Source organism: Haliotis rufescens, unplaced genomic scaffold, assembly GCF_023055435.1.
Source record: "Haliotis rufescens isolate VD_foot unplaced genomic scaffold, xgHalRufe1.0.p SCAF_13, whole genome shotgun sequence".
NCBI lineage: Eukaryota > Metazoa > Mollusca > Gastropoda > Lepetellida > Haliotidae > Haliotis > Haliotis rufescens.
Window position 1 is genome coordinate 18,070,476 of NW_025963813.1, and position 20,822 is coordinate 18,091,297.

The window sequence follows — 20,822 nt, forward strand, 5'->3', positions numbered from 1 at the left end:
GTCCCTGTGTGTGTGTTGGTGTGTCCCCTCGTGTGTGTGTGCGTGCATGCATGTGCGTGTGTGTGCATGTGTGTGTGTTGGTGTGTCCCCACGTGTGTGTTGGTGTGTCCCCGCGTGTGCGTGTGTGTGTTGGTGTGTCCCCTCGTGTGTGTTGGTGTGTCCCCGCGTGTGCGTGTGTGTGTTGGTGTGTCCCCTCGTGTGTGTTGGTGTGTCCCCGCGTGTGCGTGTGTGTGTTGGTGTGTCCCCTCGTGTGTGTGTGCGTGAATGCGTGTGTTGGTGTGTCCCTCGTGTGTGTGTGTGCGTGCATGCGTGTGTGTGTGCCTGCATGTGTGTGTGTTGGTGTGTCCCTCGTGTGTGTTAGTGTGTCCCCTTGTGTGTGTGTACGTGTATGCGTGCGTGCGTGTGTTGGTGTGTCCCCTCGTGTGTGTGTGCGTGCATGCGTGTGTGTGTGTGTGTTGGTGTGTCCCCTCGTGTGTGTGTGCGTGCATGCGTGTGTGTTGGTGTGTCCCCTCGTGTGTGTGTGCGTGCATGCGTGTGTGTGTGTTGGTGTGTCCCCTCGTGTGTGTTGGTGTGTCCCCTCGTGTGTGTGTGCGTGCATGCATGCGTGTGTGTGTGTTGGTGTGTCCCCTCGTGTGTGTTGGTGTGTCCCCTCGTGTGTGTGTGTGTGCATGCATGTGCGTGTGTGTTGGTGTGTCCCCTCGTGTGTGTGCGTGCATGCGTGCGTGCGTGTGTGTTGGTTTGTCCCCTCGTGTGTGTGTGCGTGCATGCGTGTGCGTGTGTGTGTTGGTGTGTCCCCTCGTGTGTGTGTGCGTGCATGTGTGTGTGTGTGTGTTGGTGTGTCCCCTCGTGTGTGTGTGCGTGCATGCGTGTGCGCGTGTGTGTTGGTGTATCCCCTTGTGTGTGTGTGCATGCATGCGTGTGTGTGTTGGTGTGTCCCCTCGTGTGTGTGTGCGTGCATGAGTGTGCGTGTGTGTGTTGGTGTTGGTGTGTCCCCTCGTGTGTGTGTGCGTGCATGCGTGTGCATGTGCGTGTGTGTGTTGGTGTGTCCCCTTGTGTGTGTGTGCGTGCATGCATGTGCGTGTGTGTGTGTGTGTGCATGCGTGTGCATGCGTGTGTGTTGGTGTGTCCCCGCGTGTGTGTTGGTGTGTCCCCGCGTGTGTGTGTGCATGCATGCATGTGTGTGTGTGTGCATGCGTTTGTGTGTTGGTGTGTCCCCTCGTGTGAGTGTGTGCGTGCATGCGTGTGCGTGTGTGTGTTGGTGTGTCCCCTCGTGTGTGTGTGTGTGTGTGTGTGTTGGTGTGTCCCCTCGTGTGTGTGTGTGTGCGTGCGTGTGTGTGTTGGTGTGTCCCCTCGTGTGTGTGTGCGTGCATGCGTGTGCGTGTGTGTGTTGGTGTGTCACCTCGTGTGTGTTGGTTTGGCTAGTCTGGCATCTTGACTCACATTGGTCTGCCTCATCCAGTCTCAGTGAGTCTGCAGGCTCCATGTCTGTACTCCTGAAGTTTCCATATAAATCTCCACTTCCTCATGAAAACTCTCACTCACTCTTCATTGGTCCAGGTGTAATTATTACCATGTTACATGTTATTATCAACAATTTCTATTACCATGGTTACTCAAGCATTAATTATGAAAGTAACAATTTTGATCATTCTTGATAAAAGCCTGAATATATCACTTCCTGGTTATGAGATTATAAAAATTATAAAGAAGATAGTAAATGATGTTTAGTACATTTCTTCTTTAGACACTTTTGTCATATAACCCATGTATAATTATCCCTTGGTTTATTGTTTAGCTTGACTTTTTTAGGTTCTCATTTACAAAAGGGTGCGACATGTATGCACATGAATACATTATAAATATAAGTTCAGAGATACCAGTCCGAAATCAACGGTGGTAGTTTGGGAATACCTATTCCCCTTCTAACAACCTAGCTTTGCAGGGACTTGAAATGTGGGGCAGTTGTGTTTGTATGCTTGTTTCATACCTGTATGTGAACAATCAAACAAATGTTAAATGTTAATAATTTACAGACATGCCCATAGAAGTGAAATCTCTGGTTTCTATTCTAGTCATGTTGATACCTATTCTGTGGTTGTTTACCTTACCATACGCAGGTCACAGTGACCTATGTCAGCCTGACATGGCTAGTGCTATTTGTGGCCTATCACAACCTCTCATCAGCTTATCTTGTTGGACTATCCTAAACTTAAAGCATTAGTGTTGAAATATCATGCTCTTATTGGAATCATTTATTGTCATCTTTTTCATGTAATTTTGACTTCTTTAGTATTCCTTTCCTATAATGTATTGGGTTTGTTTTTCATATTTTCTTCTTGTTTTTGATACTTTCAGGGTGATGTTTGTTCTATATTGTACTGACTCCTCTTAACTATTTCAAATATGATTCATAGATTTGATTAGTATGATCATGTGGAGGATAAGAATGATGGTGGTGATGATGATGATGATGATGATGATGATGCACTCAAAAATATTCCAGCTATATGACTTCAATCTGTAAATAATCAAGTCTGGAACAGACAATCCATCGACCTGCGCAATCGAGATATGGTGACATGCATCAACCAAGTCAGCAAGCCTGACCACCCGTTTCAATTAGTTGCCTCTTACGACAAGCATAGTCCCATGGGTTCCTAAAGACCTATTCTAACCCGATCTTCACATGGTGATGGTGATTGTGATAATGATGATGGTGGTGATGAGATTGATGAAGGTGATGATGACAGCAGTTTGTCTCAGCAGTGAAACCGACTACTGAAACAAGGTATCTATTCCTGATGTGGGAAGGGTCACAGGCATGGTATTTTTTCTAGTGTTTCATATTTTACAAGTGCTTCAATGAGTTACACACTCTGTATTGTTTCCTCATGTGGTTCTCTTAAATACCACAGGCAAGCTCCATGTGTGCTATCACTATGTAACTCTTACTTGTATTGATTTTGTTTGTTCTACTTGGATAGTGCCTGATAATAATAATAAGACAAGTGGTGACAAGAAGCCCCAGCCATATAGGCAAACCTGGGTGTTTATTTACTAATTATTCTGTAGGGAGTGCATTCCCAGATCACTTGCTAATTTGAGAATATGTCTGACCAGGCTGTGTCATATGTACTGTCTGTACAAGGAAGGTAGATCTTTCATATCCACAAACAGAATGATTGTGTCATGAAAAAGTTAAAGGACAAGGGCCCTTTAGATCAGGTAAGGGCCCTTTTTAATCCAACATGAAATTGCAGAAAGCTTTGAATTTTAGACTGTTTGGATGATTGTCAGAATATTTTCCTTTGCCCTGCCTGCAGAAAGGTAAGGACATAGACTTTGACATGCCTGCTGCAAGGTATGGACATTAACTTTGACAATCCTGCAGCAAGGTATGGACATTGACTTTGACATGCCTGCAGCAAGGTATGGACATTGACTTTGACATGCCTGCAGCAAGGTATGGACATTGACTTTGACATGCCTGCAGCAAGGTATGGACATTGACTTTGACATGCCTGCAGCAAGGTATGGACATTGACTTTGTCATGCCTGCAGCAAGGTATGGACATTGACTTTGACATGCCTGCAGCAAGGTATGGACATTGACTTTGATATGCCTGCAGCAAGGTATGGACATTGACTTTGACAATCCTGCAGCAAGGTATGGACATTGACTTTGACATGCCTGCAGCAAGGTATGGACATTGACTTGGACATGCCTGCAGCAAGGTATGGACATTGACTTTGACATGCCTGCAGCAAGGTATGGACATTGACTTTGACATGCCTGCAGCAAGGTATGGACATTGACTTTGATATGCGTGCAGAAAGATATGGACATTGACTTTGACATGCCTGCAGCAGGTTATGGACATTTACTTTGACATACCTGCAGCAGGTTATAGACATTGACTTTTTCATGCCTGCAGCAGGTTATAGACATTGACTTTGATATGCCTGCAGCAAGGTATGGACATTGACTTTGATATGCCTGCAGCAAGGTATGGACATTGACTTTGTGATGCCTACAGCAGGTTATGGATATTGACTTTGATATGCCTGCAGCAAGGTATGGACATTGACTTGGACATGCCTGCAGCAAGGTATGGACATTGACTTTGATATGCCTGCAGCAAGGTATGGACATTAACTTTGACAATCCTGCAGCAAAGTATGGACATTGACTTTGATATGCCTGCAGCAAGGTATGGACATTGAATTTGTCATGCCTGCAGCAAGGTATGGACATAGACTTTGTCATGCCTGCAGCATGGTATGGACATTGACTTTGAAATGCCTGCAGCATGGTATGGACATTGACTTTGTCATGCCCGCAGCAAGGTATGGACATTGACTTTGACATGCCTGCAGCAAGGTATGGACATTGACTTTGTCATGCCTGCAGCAAGGTATGGACATTGACTTTGATATGCCTGCAGCAAGGTATGGACATTAACTTTGACAATCCTGCAGCAAGGTATGGACATTGACTTTGACATGCCTGCAGCAAGGTATGGACATTGACTTTGTCATGCCTGCAGCAAGGTATGGACATTGACTTTGACATGCCTGCAGCAAGGTATGGACATTGACTTTGTCATGCCTGCAGCATGGTATGGACATTGACTTTGACATGCCTGCAGCAAGGTATGGACATTGACTTTGACATGCCTGCAGCAAGGTATGGACATTGACTTTGTCATGCCTGCAGCATGGTATGGACATTGACTTTGACATGCCTGCAGCAAGGTATGGACATTGACTTTGATTATTCTGCAGCAAGGTATGGACATTAACTTTGACAATCCTGCAGCAAGGTATGGACATTGACTTTGACATGCCTGCAGCAAGGTATGGACATTGACTTTGACATGCCTGCAGCATGGTATGGACATTGACTTTGACATGCCTGCAGCAAGGTATGGACATTGACTTTGACATGCCTGCAGCAAGGTATGGACATTGACTTTGATATGCGTGCAGAAAGATATGGACATTGACTTTGACATGCCTGCAGCAGGTTATGGACATTTACTTTGACATACCTGCAGCAGGTTATAGACATTGACTTTTTCATGCCTGCAGCAGGTTATAGACATTGACTTTGATATGCCTGCAGCAAGGTATGGACATTGACTTTGATATGCCTGCAGCAAGGTATGGACATTGACTTTGTGATGCCTACAGCAGGTTATGGATATTGACTTTGATATGCCTGCAGCAAGGTATGGACATTGACTTGGACATGCCTGCAGCAAGGTATGGACATTGACTTTGATATGCCTGCAGCAAGGTATGGACATTAACTTTGACAATCCTGCAGCAAAGTATGGACATTGACTTTGATATGCCTGCAGCAAGGTATGGACATTGAATTTGTCATGCCTGCAGCAAGGTATGGACATAGACTTTGTCATGCCTGCAGCATGGTATGGACATTGACTTTGAAATGCCTGCAGCATGGTATGGACATTGACTTTGTCATGCCCGCAGCAAGGTATGGACATTGACTTTGACATGCCTGCAGCAAGGTATGGACATTGACTTTGTCATGCCTGCAGCAAGGTATGGACATTGACTTTGATATGCCTGCAGCAAGGTATGGACATTAACTTTGACAATCCTGCAGCAAGGTATGGACATTGACTTTGACATGCCTGCAGCAAGGTATGGACATTGACTTTGACATGCCTGCAGCAAGGTATGGACATTGACTTTGTCATGCCTGCAGCATGGTATGGACATTGACTTTGACATGCCTGCAGCAAGGTATGGACATTGACTTTGATTATTCTGCAGCAAGGTATGGACATTAACTTTGACAATCCTGCAGCAAGGTATGGACATTGACTTTGACATGCCTGCAGCAAGGTATGGACATTGACTTTGTCATGCCTGCAGCATGGTATGGACATTGACTTTGACATGCCTGCAGCAAGGTATGGACATTGACTTTGTCATGCCTGCAGCATGGTATGGACATTGACTTTGATATGCCTGCAGAAAGATATGGACATAGACTTTGACATGCCTGCAGCATGGTATGGACATTGACCTTGACATGCCTGCAGCATGGTATGTACATTGACTTTGACATGCCTGCAGCATGGTATGGACATTGACCTTGACATGCCTGCAGCATGGTATGGACATTGACCTTGACATGCCTGCAGCATGGTATGGACATTGATGTAATGAAACACTACTGAATCAAGGCTAAGATAGGTTGAAGAGGCCAGAGACAATCTGACTATGAGTAAGACAACCTGATTAAGTACAATATGTTTGCACTCTATTTACCAACATCTGCTTGAAAAATAAGTTTGAGTCAAAGACTGCACAACTTATGGAATTATTTTTCTTGTCTCAATCACTTGAGATAAACATGGCATTTGGCGCACAAGTCTGAACATCATCAACTCATGATATACTTGGCACTGAGATTCATGCATAAGACAATAAACCGACTCTCTGTGAAGATAATCTGATAGCCTCACTCTATTCCGAGATTGTGACACCCGACTGCAGTGACATCATCATCAATAATGGATCACATCATTGGATCCTTGGCACAACAACTTTAGGGAATTTAGAAATCAATCTAAAAAATCAATGTTGCCAAATTTATAATTCATGGAATATTCATCTTTTAAAATACCATATTTATATACTTATAACTTCACGGTGAGATTAACATGGTATCTGGGAATTAAGTATTAAAAAAATCTATATTTAGATATGAAGCCTGCATCTACTGTACACAGTTGACAATAAGATCCACCTTTATACCAGGGTGTACTGTACAGTAGACAATAAGATCCACCTTCATACCAGGGTGTACTGTACAGTAGACAATAAGATCCACCTTTATACCAGGGTGTACTGTACAGTAGACAGTAAGATCCACGTTTATACCAGGGTGTACTGTACAGGTGACAATAAGATCCACCTTTATACCAGGGTGTACTGTACACAGTTGACAATAAGATCCACCTTTATACCAGGGTGTACTGTACAGTAGACAATAAGATCCACCTTTATACCAGGGTGTACTGTACAGTAGACAATAAGATCCACCTTTATACCAGGGTGTACTGTACAGTAGACAATAAGATCCACCTTTATACCAGGGTGTACTGTACAGTAGACAATAAGATCCACCTTTATACCAGGGTGTACTGTACAGTAGACAATAAGATCCACCTTTATACCAGGGTGTACTGTACAGGTGACAATTAGATCCACCTTTATACCAGGGTGTACTGTACAGTAGACAATAAGATCCACCTTTATACCAGGGTGTACTGTACACAGTTGACAATAAGATCCACCTTTATACCAGGGTGTACTGTACAGTAGACAATAAGATCCACCTTTATACCAGGGTGTACTGTACAGTAGACAATAAGATCCACCTTTATACCAGGGTGTACTGTACAGTAGACAATAAGATCCACCTTTATACCAAGGTGTACTGTACAGTAGACAATAAGATCCACCTTTATACCAGGGTGTACTGTACACAGTTGACAATAAGATCCACCTTTATACCAGGGTGTACTGTACAGTAGACAATAAGATCCACCTTTATACCAGGGTGTACTGTACAGTAGACAATAAGATCCACCTTTATACCAGGGTGTACTGTACACAGTTGACAATAAGATCCACCTTTATACCAGGGTGTACTGTACAGGTGACAATTAGATACACCTTTATACCAGGGTGTACTGTACAGGTGACAATAAGATCCACCTTTATACCAGGGTGTACTGTACAGTAGACAATAAGATCCACCTTTATACCAGGGTGTACTGTACAGGTGACAATTAGATACACCTTTATACCAGGGTGTACTGTACAGGTGACAATAAGATCCACTTTTATACCAGGGTGTACTGTACAGTAGACAATAAGATCCACCTTTATACCAGGGTGTACTGTACAGTTGACAATAAGATCCACCTTTATACCAGGGTGTACTGTACAGGTGACAATTAGATACACCTTTATACCAGGGTGTACTGTACAGGTGACAATAAGATCCACTTTTATACCAGGGTGTACTGTACAGTAGACAATAAGATCCACCTTTATACCAGGGTGTACTGTACAGGTGACAATAAGATCCACTTTTATACCAGGGTGTACTGTACAGTAGACAATAAGATCCACCTTTATACCAGGGTGTACTGTACAGGTGACAAAAAGATCCACCTTTATACCAGGGTGTACTGTACAGTAGACAACAAGATCCACCTTTATACCAGGGTGTACTGTGCAGGTATCAATAAGATCCACTAGATTGTTTCTTTTGTTATAAATTATTGAGCCTTGATGGTAACTAAAATGAATACCGTTTTTATTTAAGTATAGTGCACACTTTATCTCCCAAAACACAGCTGTGTAGAAGGGGGTGCACAGTTTATTTACACACCATAATAAGTTTGGATGTTTTTGTCCCCATGACCAAGACATTACCGTGAGCATGTAACACCAGAAATACCATGTCAACAAATCCATACTAGTGTATCCACACAATGTAATCTTGTAATTACACTGTCTGGTTATAAAAAGTGTTCATTCTATATCTGGGCTTATGTTTGTAATCTATTTCATTAATTTTATTCAAAATTTCTTTCAATATTGTTTAAATTAAAATTTGGCAAAATCGTGTGTGAAGTAATTGGTAGATCGCACAACTCGCCATTATTTACAGTAACCATGGTCAGATTACCGCTATTGACGCCTTGAAATAAACTTTAGTTGACAGAGAATGGATACATATATCATAAATGCCATACTTTGACTTGTTAAAAGTCATATTTGTTGTCGTGATCAAATTGTTCCATGTGAAAAAAAATATCCAGCTATAGCGATCAGCTCTCACCGAAGTGCTACACTTATGGTTATTATAATTTTAAATATATTTAGTAAAAGCTGCAACGAAACACAACATTGGAATATATTTTTCCGGATAAAATAATAGTATCAGATACAATTTTTCCAGTCATTGCATCATTATTCTTTAAAGTTTTATCTTTGGGGAAGTTTTAACTGAATCATGGTAGAAAATACACACATTAATCTTAAGCTCTGCATGTAAAACAATGCCAAGTAGAACAGAAAATACACACATTAATCTTAATCTCTGCATGTAAAACAATGCCAAGCAGAACAGAAAATACACACATTAATCTTAAGCTCTGCATGTAAAACAATGCCAAGCAGAACAGAAAATACACACATTAATCTTAATCTCTGCATGTAAAACAATGCCAAGCAGAACAGAAAATACACACATTAATCTTAATCTCTGCATGTAAAACAATGCCAAGCAGAACAGAAAATACACACATTAATCTTAATCTCTGCATGTAAAACAATGCCAAGCAGAACAGAAAATACACACATTAATCTTAATCTCTGCATGTAAAACAATGCCAAGCAGAACAGAAAATACACACATTAATCTTAATCTCTGCATGTAAAACAATGCCAAGCAGAACAGAAAATACACACATTAATCTTAATCTCTGCATGTAAAACAATGCCAAGCAGAACAGAAAATACACACATTAATCTTAATCTCTGCATGTAAAACAATGCCAAGCAGAACAGAAAATACACACATTAATCTTAATCTCTGCATGTAAAACAATGCCAAGCAGAACAGAAAATACACACATTAATCTTAATCTCTGCATGTAAAACAATGCCAAGCAGAACAGAAAATACACACATTAATCTTAATCTCTGCATGTAAAACAATGCCAAGCAGAACAGAAAATACACACATTAATCTTAATCTCTGCATGTAAAACAATGCCAAGCAGAACAGAAAATACACACATTAATCTTAATCTCTGCATGTAAAACAATGCCAAGCAGAACAGAAACTACACAAATTAATCTTAAGCTCTGCATGTAAAACAATGCCAAGCAGAACAGAAACTACACACATTAATCTTAATCTCTGCATGTAAAACAATGCCAAGCAGAACAGAAACTACACACATTAATCTTAATCTCTGCATGTAAAACAATGCCAAGCAGAACAGAAAATACACACATTAATCTTAATCTCTGCATGTAAAACAATGCCAAGCAGAACAGAAAATACACACATTAATCTTAATCTCTGCATGTAAAACAATGCCAAGCAGAACAGAAAATACACACATTAATCTTAATCTCTGCATGTAAAACAATGCCAAGCAGAACAGAAAATACACACATTAATCTTAATCTCTGCATGTAAAACAATGCCAAGCAGAACAGAAAATACACACATTAATCTTAATCTCTGCATGTAAAACAATGCCAAGCAGAACAAAAAATACACACATTAATCTTAATCTCTGCATGTAAAACAATGCCAAGCAGAACAGAAAATACACACATTAATCTTAATCTCTGCATGTAAAACAATGCCAAGCAGAACAGAAAATACACACATTAATCTTAATCTCTGCATGTAAAACAATGCCAAGCAGAACAGAAAATACACACATTAATCTTAATCTCTGCATGTAAAACAATGCCAAGCAGAACAGAAAATACACACATTAATCTTAATCTCTGCATGTAAAACAATGCCAAGCAGAACAGAAACTACACATATTAATCTTAAGCTCTGCATGTAAAACAATGCCAAGCAGAACAGAAACTACACACATTAATCTTAATCTCTGCATGTAAAACAATGCCAAGCAGAACAGAAAATACACACATTAATCTTAATCTCTGCATGTAAAACAATGCCAAGCAGAACAGAAAATACACACATTAATCTTAATCTCTGCATGTAAAACAATGCCAAGCAGAACAGAAAATACACACATTAATCTTAATCTCTGCATGTAAAACAATGCCAAGCAGAACAGAAAATACACACATTAATCTTAATCTCTGCATGTAAAACAATGCCAAGCAGAACAGAAAATACACACATTAATCTTAATCTCTGCATGTAAAACAATGCCAAGCAGAACAGAAAATACACACATTAATCTTAATCCCTGCATGTAAAACAATGCCAAGTAGAACAGAAAATACACACATTAATCTTAATCTCTGCATGTAAAACAATGCCAAGCAGAACAGAAAATACACACATTAATCTTAATTTCTGCATGTAAAACAATGCCAAGCAGAACAGAAAATACACACATTAATCTTAATCTCTGCATGTAAAACAATGCCAAGCAGAACAGAAAATACACACATTAATCTTAATCTCTGCATGTAAAACAATGCCAAGCAGAACAGAAAATGCACACATTAATCTTAATCTCTGCATGTAAAACAATGCCAAGCAGAACAGAAAATACACACATTAATCTTAATCTCTGCATGTAAAACAATGCCAAGCAGAACAGAAAATACAAATCAAACGGTAAATGTCTGGTGATTTTTTATCTCAAATTTGTACTGACAAAGTTTTTTATCGCCCATTCGTTTACCTGAGTTCGCTGAAGGGGTACGGTGTATTTTATTTCTGCACATACTACTAAAAAAAAATCTTTTTTCCAAAATACTGAATCCCCTAGAGGTGGATGCACATTCTACTGGGATGCACACAGTACTCCAGAAAATATGGTATTTGAAAGAAAATACTTTTTGACTCCCTTAATAACTGCTCTAATGGACTTTTTATCAATCTCTTTTGATGTTTTCTCTACATCATTTGTTGTTTTGTTTTTTAACAAAACAAGCGGATGATTGTAAAATGTATTACCAATATTGCATGAATTAATCACATGCTTCGAGATCCTAATGGCCTATGACTAAGTCCATTCAATCATGTATTAAATATTTCATTGCTTGAAGGTTGTATAAAATTTAGTTTATGTGAACAGCATTTCGTTTTTTGATATTACAGAAGTGCGTTTGACCATTACCGGCTTTGAGAAGTCGTTAGGTGCATAGCATCATTAGCATCTTGAAACGAGGAGTACAATTTGGTATAATGTTGAACTTATGTTTAACAAATGTCATTATCAATACTTTAGTAGTTGTATTAAGCCAGTGAATCCAATAATAGTGATATTATATTCATTTAATGGTTTCTTTGTTCGTTATGTTCAAAATTGTTCGGTAATAGATATCTTATAGCTTGTGAAATCTTTAGGTGATAGCTTGTGGAGCATCATAAAAAGGTCAGGTTGCCAATCGTTTGAATGCGTTTTTGATTCTCAAGTAGAATTAAATTTAACTGCAAAATCATGATGTATGTGTAATTCACATCATATTATTTTCTCAGGGCATTTTTCTGATGCATTATTTAGCCTTTAGACAAGCACCATAACGACATGAATGTTTGCAGCGTTAGAAATTGGCACTAGTCCTCTAGTCCTTGCCAAACTGCCCAATAGTTGAGGTATACTGAGGTCTGGTGTGAATTTTACCATTTTTAATGGTTTTGCTCTATGTTATATGTGATATGGCTGAAATACTGCCTATGCCTAAATTTTAACTCACTCACCTATTGTCCATGTGGATACTTTTATTTTTGTTTTGTTTTTAACGCGGTACTCAGCAGTATTCCAGCTGTATGATGGCAGTCTCTAAATAATCTTTACCAGATAAACCAGTGGCTGATAGCATGAGCAACAATACTTGCAGTCAGGGTACATTGATGCTCTATCAATCAAGACACCGAGTCCGACCAGCTGATCCCTTCGGTCCCCTTGTATGACCAGCACAGGTGTCTGGGCTCCAGTTCTGGGTAGGCCATTGCGGGCACAGGTGGCCCAGTCATCTAAGGCACCGCGATCCGCTGTGCAGAGTTGCATCCCTTGGGCACACCAGAAACCTATGATTGTGGGTTTGAACCCCGGTTTTGCCCGATTATGTTTCTAGGTTTCTCAACACCATACAAGTGTTTGTGGGTTTCACTGAAGTGGTAAACGTCTGAGACTTGCATCACTTCGAGCTTTCCTCCCACATTAAACTGACACGCCGTGATATAAATGGAATACTGCGGCATTAAACCTCACTCACTCACTCACTCACTCACTCACTCACTCACTCACTCACTCACTCACTCACTCACTCACATCCGATTGTATGTGTTTGAATCCCTGTTCAGACTCTGACATTTTGTGGGAACTACATGAACATGTACATGTATTTATTCGTGAGTGGCATGATTAGATGTAAGGTGGCCATACTGCAAAACATATTAATGGCTGTTTCCCAGCAGATGGGCTCAAAATGTAGTGACATTTGGTATATGTGTAGCCGGCAGATGGGCTCAAAATATATATTCTTTGTGCGATATTTTAATTTTCGAATTTCGATGTGACCTTTGCAGTTTGACCATGCACCTACATTTACTTCCTTCAAGACCCCACTTCATGCAGGTGAAAACTCCACTTGTGACTTCTTCCTTCTTCCCCTCCAGCCTTCGTACATGTCTACAACATTAGAAGTATGCAGACTTATTGCAGCTTCATGAGATTGTTTTTTTGTATTCTATTCAATTTTAAGGATTTATTTGTTTTATTTGATAAAGTTAACTGCATTCTTTTGTCATCCATGTTCACTGTGTGACCTAGCCTTGCTCCAAGGCTGTACTGTAAGATAAGTCCATGGGTGTAAAGCAATTCTATCCTTATAATGGGCAAGTTTAGATAAGCTGACGGTACACCAGGACACCTGTCTCTTATAGGGTCTCCTTAGAGACTTGTGCACTTAGAGTACAATTGCAGCCACACAAGGGTACCGGCGACTGTTGATGACTTCCTCGGTACAGTTGTACATGTGGATGTTTTTACAGCGTCAGATATTTTGAAAATGTTAAACTTTTTTATGAAACTAATGTTTTTGTAGGAATTATATTTCAACCAGGTCGGAGTAGACTTGACAAAGATGTATTCTCATTTTTTTCATAATTTTAATCTTTTAATTAATGTTGCAAAAAACTGAGGAAGCATGTGTTTTCTGGTTGGGACTAGAAATGATGGCAAGATTCTTTTTAGAGAATTATGGTACCAATTAGAACTAAAACATTGACAAACACACTCAATCACTATCCCATTCGTACCATGTTTCATCAGATTCTGTGAGTAAGTTCAAATAAATAATTATTCAAATCAGTTGATGGGTCCAAGGCCATCCTTTTACTCTTTACTTTTTTAACTTAGAGTGTGAACTTCAATTGTTTTCATCAAAAAGTCAAATTTCAGTGCCCCATGGGTGACCCTAGCATCCTACACAAGCCTAAAGAGATGACTTAATGGTCAAGGTTCGCCTCCGTGGTTAAGCGGTAAAGCATATGGCTGCTTCATACCAAAAGATGGTACTTGTTGTTACCCTGCTCGGCTCCATCTTCCCGAGGCAAGGGAGTTAACTGACTTTAAAAGTCCAGTTTCCACCCTTGCCGAACTAGGCTGGAATTCCTGGGCTCGATCATAGCGCCACCAGTGGTTTTGTCCCTTCTAAGCCTCTCCTATGGACTAATCAGATTCAACCTCTTGTATCACTTGCATTTGTTTCAAACAAAATAGCGTCACCCAGTCAAGACAATCTGATTGATAATCAAGACCTATATTGTGATAAAACGGGTCTTGCATCGCGAAGTGCATCAAATCACATGAGCACCTTGATCAAAAACATGAAAAGACTTGGAAAATATCTGTTGACAACGAGTTGGCGGTGCACATGCTTTGCAAATCCTGCAGTCGACCGAAATCTGCACCACAGTTAACTAACCGGATTTCAATTTATTTGCGAGATTTTGATTGGACTATGCATAGACTCGTTAGTCCAGTCAAAATGTAACTCCATAATACCAGCCTAGTTCGGCAAGGGTGGAAACTGAACTTATATAGTCAGTTAACTCTCTTGCCTTGGGAAGATGGCTCGGCTCAGAGTCAGTATACTGTGTCTTAGTGGGGTATTCATGTTAAACTGAGGCCTGGTATCTCAGTGGGCTAGCACTATAAAATCAGCATTTATATAAGTCCGACTATTACAAGCAGCCACACACACACATAAACAAACATGTGCATGCATGTCGCTATATAAGTGCAATATTCTTGGACGCAACGTTAACGCAATGGTCATGCTCATGGATTTGGTTGATGGCGTGTTCTGTTATGTTCCTATTACGATACAGTTATAACAATCTGCACTATTATTTACCTATTAGGTTCCAATGATAACAGTCTGCACTAGTGTGTACCACGTTTAATTGCAAGAAAATAATTGGGAGAATTCTGCGCATATTAATTTCCCAGTGTTTAATCTAGGCACGGGGTTTAATGGCGACCCCTGCATTTGTTCACTTGATGAGCAGGAAGTTGCTGCTCCAGATACCAAGGGAATATCCTAATGACATTCCTCTGACAGCCACAGACCCATCTTCCCTTCCTTCCCTTCCTTGCCTTCCCAGTTGGTTCAAATTCTTATCATTATGGAACAGGTTTTTGTCACTTCTATTTATACGAGTGTATCAGGGGAGGTAATCAGCTCAACTGATCTGTAATCAAATTTAGGTTTACATCAGTTTTATACTTCTGAAATCTAATTGACAATCACAATGGGTTCCTAATATTCATTATAAGTGCAGATGACATCTGTCTGAGGAGACTTGTTGACCTGTTGAGTATATGCCCAGGGCTAAAGTGCCCTGACACTGTCGTACCTCCACAGAGCCAGACGTTCAGTTGCACTCGGTGCACTACCTGTTCTGATGTCATTTAAGTATCATAACCTTTTGGTTCGTCTGGATGTTCATCTTAATAAATTGTTATTATTCAGTAGATATATCATGCTCTCGGGGGAATTTATTAACTGAACATGTGACAAAATTGGCTGCATTAAATCTCAGACAGAGAATAAAAGAGACAGTTGTTGTGTCAGTTGCATGACTCTTACAGTTTTTATTGCACTGCTAGGCCGCGGTGACATTTGACATTTCTGTATATCTGTAAAGCGTTTCTCCTGGCAACAATGATTGGTTAAAAACAATTTTATATGAAAAAATTGTGTTGATTTAGTTATATTCTTTTATAGTCTGCAATCGAAGGACTTCAGAGCCAGTCGACCTTTCAGCTGGCTGGTTCAAGTTGCACCTTGACAGCTTGTTTCTTCAGTTATTGGCTCATGTGGGCAAAAAGTCAGTAAATTTATAATTTTGTTTTTACATATTAAAAACAAAAATTGACGTTTGATAAAAAGCTTGAACTCTTTTTTTTCCACAAAGTGTTGAAGGTTTTCATGGCACACGATGACAATAAGATGTCACGACATTTCCCAAAGCATCATTACAGAATTCCAACTTTGCCTGAAACATTTTCTAAAGTGAAGCAGATTTGCTGAAACTTTCCCTGTTTATTTTACATCACCTTCAGCATTTTCTTGTGTATAATGCACTCTTGTTTATAGCTTGTAGAGGGGGCTTAGGATAACACGTGGGCGGAGTGGGCAAGTGCTGAGATCGAATCACGTTCGTGACCGGATTGTTATTCAGCGTCTGGACCAACAATGTTAATAGGTCTGTGCTGTGACTACCCCCCGCCCAAAGGTAGATGACGAGTTGGGGGAAACACGAATATGTACATACAATCTGAAACACAAGTGTCAAAACGTGTGGTGTCTCCCTGGGCAAGTGACTTATTTCAAATGTGCCTCTGTTCACCCAGCAGGGAATGGGTACCCCATATGTGAGGTGGATGTAGAAAGCAGGGGTTGTATACTCCCCAGGGAGTTGAGAATGATAACTGGAATGCATACAGATCCATCGGTCAGGGAACAAATAAAACTGCCTTTGAGCAGATTCTAGTAACTGGATACTACATGAAACCAAAAATAGCATGTCAGTAATTATTCCTGTTGTAACACTGTCTGATTATATAAAGTGTTCATTGTATTGCTCACTTTATGTTTTTAATTTATTCATTAATTTTATTTAAAATTTCATAAATTTACATTAAATTTGGCACCTGAGATTTTGTCCTAAAAATTCTGGACAAAAATAGTAACGCGAAATGACGTAGTTGCAAAGTGTTTATCTTAAAAACAAGTTCATGCTTATGGTGATGAATAAAAACATATCTGGCTTTGTAGCTTGTAGCTGTAGTTAAAGACTTATCTCGATACAAAATCACAGGCACCTTGGTGATCATAATTCCTGTACATCAGCATAGACTAACAACAGTTGTAGCACTAGCAGTACCGGCTCTCTTATACATCAGCTTAGACTAACAACAGTTGTAGCACTAGCAGTACCGGCTCTCTTATACATCAGCTTAGACTAAAAACAGTTGTAGCACTAGGAGTACCGGCTCTCTTATACATCGGCTTAGACTAACAACAGTTGTAGCACTAGCAGTACCGGCTCTCTTATACATCTGCTTAGACTAACAACAGTTGAAGCACTAGCAGTACCCACTCTCTTATACATCAGCATAGACTAACAACAGTTGTAGCACTAGCAGTACCCGCTCTCTTATACATCGGCTTAGACTAACAACAGTTGTAGCACTAGCAGTACCCGCTCTCTTATACATCAGCTTAGACTAACAACAGTTGTAGCACTAGCAGTACCCGCTCTCTTATACATCGGCTTAGACTAACAACAGTTGTAGCACTAGCAGTACCGGCTTTCTTATACATCAGCTTAGACTAACAACAGTTATAGCACTAGCAGTACCCGCTCTCTTATACATCAGCTAAGACTAACAACAGTTGTAGCACTAGCAGTACCCGCTGTCTTATACATCAATGTAGACTAACAATAGATACTGTGGGTAATTTTCTGCACATGTGCCTGCGACTGATCATATGAAAGAAAGTCGTATGCTGAGGATTTATTTCCCCGTCGAGACTCGACATTATCTACAGTATGTCAGTCGTGGCTGTTATGCAAGTGCATTTTGTTCAGTTTTCATCATTCAATTTAAATCGCTTCAACTTTTCAATCTTTCTCTCATGTTTATGTAGGTCTCATACATTTTGCAAACTTTTTTCTTTCTTATTTATGTCCATAGCAGAATGCGTTGTAAATGTCAAGATGTATTGATGTAAATTTCAAGCTATATACTTCAGGTGAGCTGACATTTTGACAATGATTCTTTGATTTGTGATGTATCCTGATGTGTGTTTGCCATGAAATACGTCTCACTGTTGACTGCCTCCGCAGCTACTGAATGAGTGACTCTTGTCATTTACACGTTTGTCACTAGTGTCGTTTACACGCTTGTCACGAGTGTCATTTACACCCTTGTCACGAGTGTCATTTACACCCTTGTCACGAGTGTCATTTAAACTCTTGTCACAAGTGTCATTTACACCCTTGTCACGAGTGTCATTTACCCCCTTGTCACGAGTGTCATTTACACTCTTGTCACTAGTGTCATTTACGCTCTTGTCACTAGTGTTATTAACACTCTTATCACTAGTGTTGTTTACGCTCTTGTCACTAGTGACATTTACACTCGTCACTAGTGTTGTTTACACTCTTGTCACTAGTGTTGTTTACGCTCTTGTCACTAGTGTTGTTTACGCTCTTGTCACTAGTGTTGTTTACGCTCTTGTCACTAGTGTTGTTTACGCTCTTGTCACTAGTGTCATTTTTGCTCTTGTCACTAGTGTTATTAACACTCTTATCACTAGTGTTGTTTACACTCTTGTCACTAGTGTTGTTTACAATCTTGTCACTAGTGTTGTTTACGCTCTTGTCACTAGTGTTGTTTACACTCTTGTCACTAGTGTTGTTTACGCTCTTGTCACTAGTGACATTTACACTCATCACTAGTGTTGTTTACGCTCTTGTCACTAGTGTTGTTTACGCTCTTGTCACTAGTGTTGTTTACGCTCTTGTCACTAGTGTTGTTTACGCTCTTGTCACTAGTGTTGTTTACGCTCTTGTCACTAGTGTTGTTTACGCTCTTGTCACTAGTGTCATTTTTGCTCTTGTCACTAGTGTTATTAACACTCTTATCACTAGTGTTGTTTACACTCTTGTCACTAGTGTTGTTTACGCTCTTGTCACTAGTGACATTTACACTCGTCACTAGTGTTGTTTATGCTCTTGTCACTAGTGTTGTTTACACTCTTGTCACTAGTGTTGTTTACACTCTTGTCACTAGTGTTGTTTACACTCTTGTCACTAGTGTTGTTTACAATCTTGTCACTAGTGTTGTTTATGCTCTTGTCACTAGTGTTGTTTACACTCTTGTCACTAGTGTTGTTTACACTCTTGTCACTAGTGTCATTTTTGCTCTTGTCACTAGTGTTATTAACACTCTTATCACTAGTGTTGTTTACACTCGTCACTAGTGTTGTTTACATTCTTGTCACTAGTGTTGTTTACGCTCTTGTCACTAGTGTTGTTTACACTCTTGTCACTAGTGTCATTTTTGCTCTTGTCACTAGTGTTATAAACACTCTTATCACTAGTGTTGTTTACACTCGTCACTAGTGTTGTTTACAATCTTGTCACTAGTGTTGTTTACGCTCTTGTCACTAGTGTTGATTACGCTCTTGTCACTAGTGTTGTTTACACTCTTGTCACTAGTGTTGTTTACAATCTTGTCACTAGTGTTGTTTACACTCTTGTCACTAGTGTTGTTTACACTCTTGTCACTAGTGTTATTTACACTCGTCACTAGTGTTGTTTACGCTCTTGTCACTAGTGTTGTTTACGCTCTTGTCACTAGTGTTGTTTACGCTCTTGTCACTAGTGTTGTTTACACTCTTGTCACTAGTGTTGTTTACGCTCTTGTCACTAGTGTCATTTTTGCTCTTGTCACTAGTGTTATTAACACTCTTATCACTAGTGTTGTTTACGCTCTTGTCACTAGTGTTGTTTACGCTCTTGTCACTAGTGTTATTAACACTCTTATCACTCGTGTTGTTTACACTCTTGTCACTAGTGTCATTTATGCTCTTGTCACTAGTGTTGTTTACACTCTTGTCACTAGTGTTGATTACGCTCTTGTCACTAGTGTTGTTTACACTCTTGTCACTAGTGTTGTTTACGCTCTTGTCACTAGTGTTGTTTACGCTCTTGTCACTAGTGTTGTTTACACTCTTGTCACTAGTGTTGTTTACACTCGTCACTAGTGTTGTTTACAATCTTGTCACTAGTGTTGTTTACGCTCTTGTCACTAGTGTTGTTTACGCTCTTGTCACTAGTGTTGTTTACACTCTTGTCACTAGTGTTGTTTACGCTCTTGTCACTAGTGTCATTTTTGCTCTTGTCACTAGTGTTATTAACACTCTTATCACTAGTGTTGTTTACGCTCTTGTCACTAGTGTTGTTTACGCTCTTGTCACTAGTGTTATTAACACTCTTGTCACTAGTGTTGTTTACACTCTTGTCACTAGTGTCATTTATGCTCTTGTCACTAGTGTTATTAACACTCTTGTCACTAGTGTTGTTTACGCTCTTGTCACTAGTGTTGTTTACGCTCTTGTCACTAGTGTTATTAACACTCTTATCACTAGTGTTGTTTACGCTCTTGTCACTAGTGTCATTTACACTCGTCACTAGTGTTGTTTACAATCTTGTCACTAGTGTTGTTTACGCTCTTGTCACTAGTGTCATTTACACTCGTCACTAGTGTTGTTTACAATCTTTTCACAAGTGTTGTTTACAATCTTGTCACTAGTGTTGTTTACACTCTTGTCACTAGTGTTGTTTACGCTCTTGTCACTAGTGTTGTTTACACTCTTGTCGAGAGTGTCATTAACACCCTTGTCACTAGTGCCGTTTACATTCTTGTCAAGCATGCTGTTTACATTCTTGTCACTAGTGTTGTTTACATTCTTGTCGATAGTATTGTTTGCATTTTTGTCACTTG

At 39.9% G+C, this 20,822-nt stretch overlaps 1 protein-coding gene across 6 annotated transcripts in view; it reads left to right on the forward strand.

Moving 5' to 3' along the window:
* The window catches only part of LOC124132236 (zinc finger protein GLI1-like), a 176,894-nt gene that overhangs the window by 62,086 nt on the left and 93,986 nt on the right, over window positions 1-20,822 (forward strand). The window contains exon 1 of one of the 6 annotated variants that reach the window (XM_046496030.2): window positions 2,524-2,788. The exons of the other annotated variants lie outside the window; for them this stretch is intronic. The gene's annotated coding sequence lies outside the window, so the exon portion shown is untranslated. Of the gene's footprint in view, window positions 1-2,523; window positions 2,789-20,822 lie in introns of those variants that run through there. 6 annotated transcript variants of the gene reach the window in all.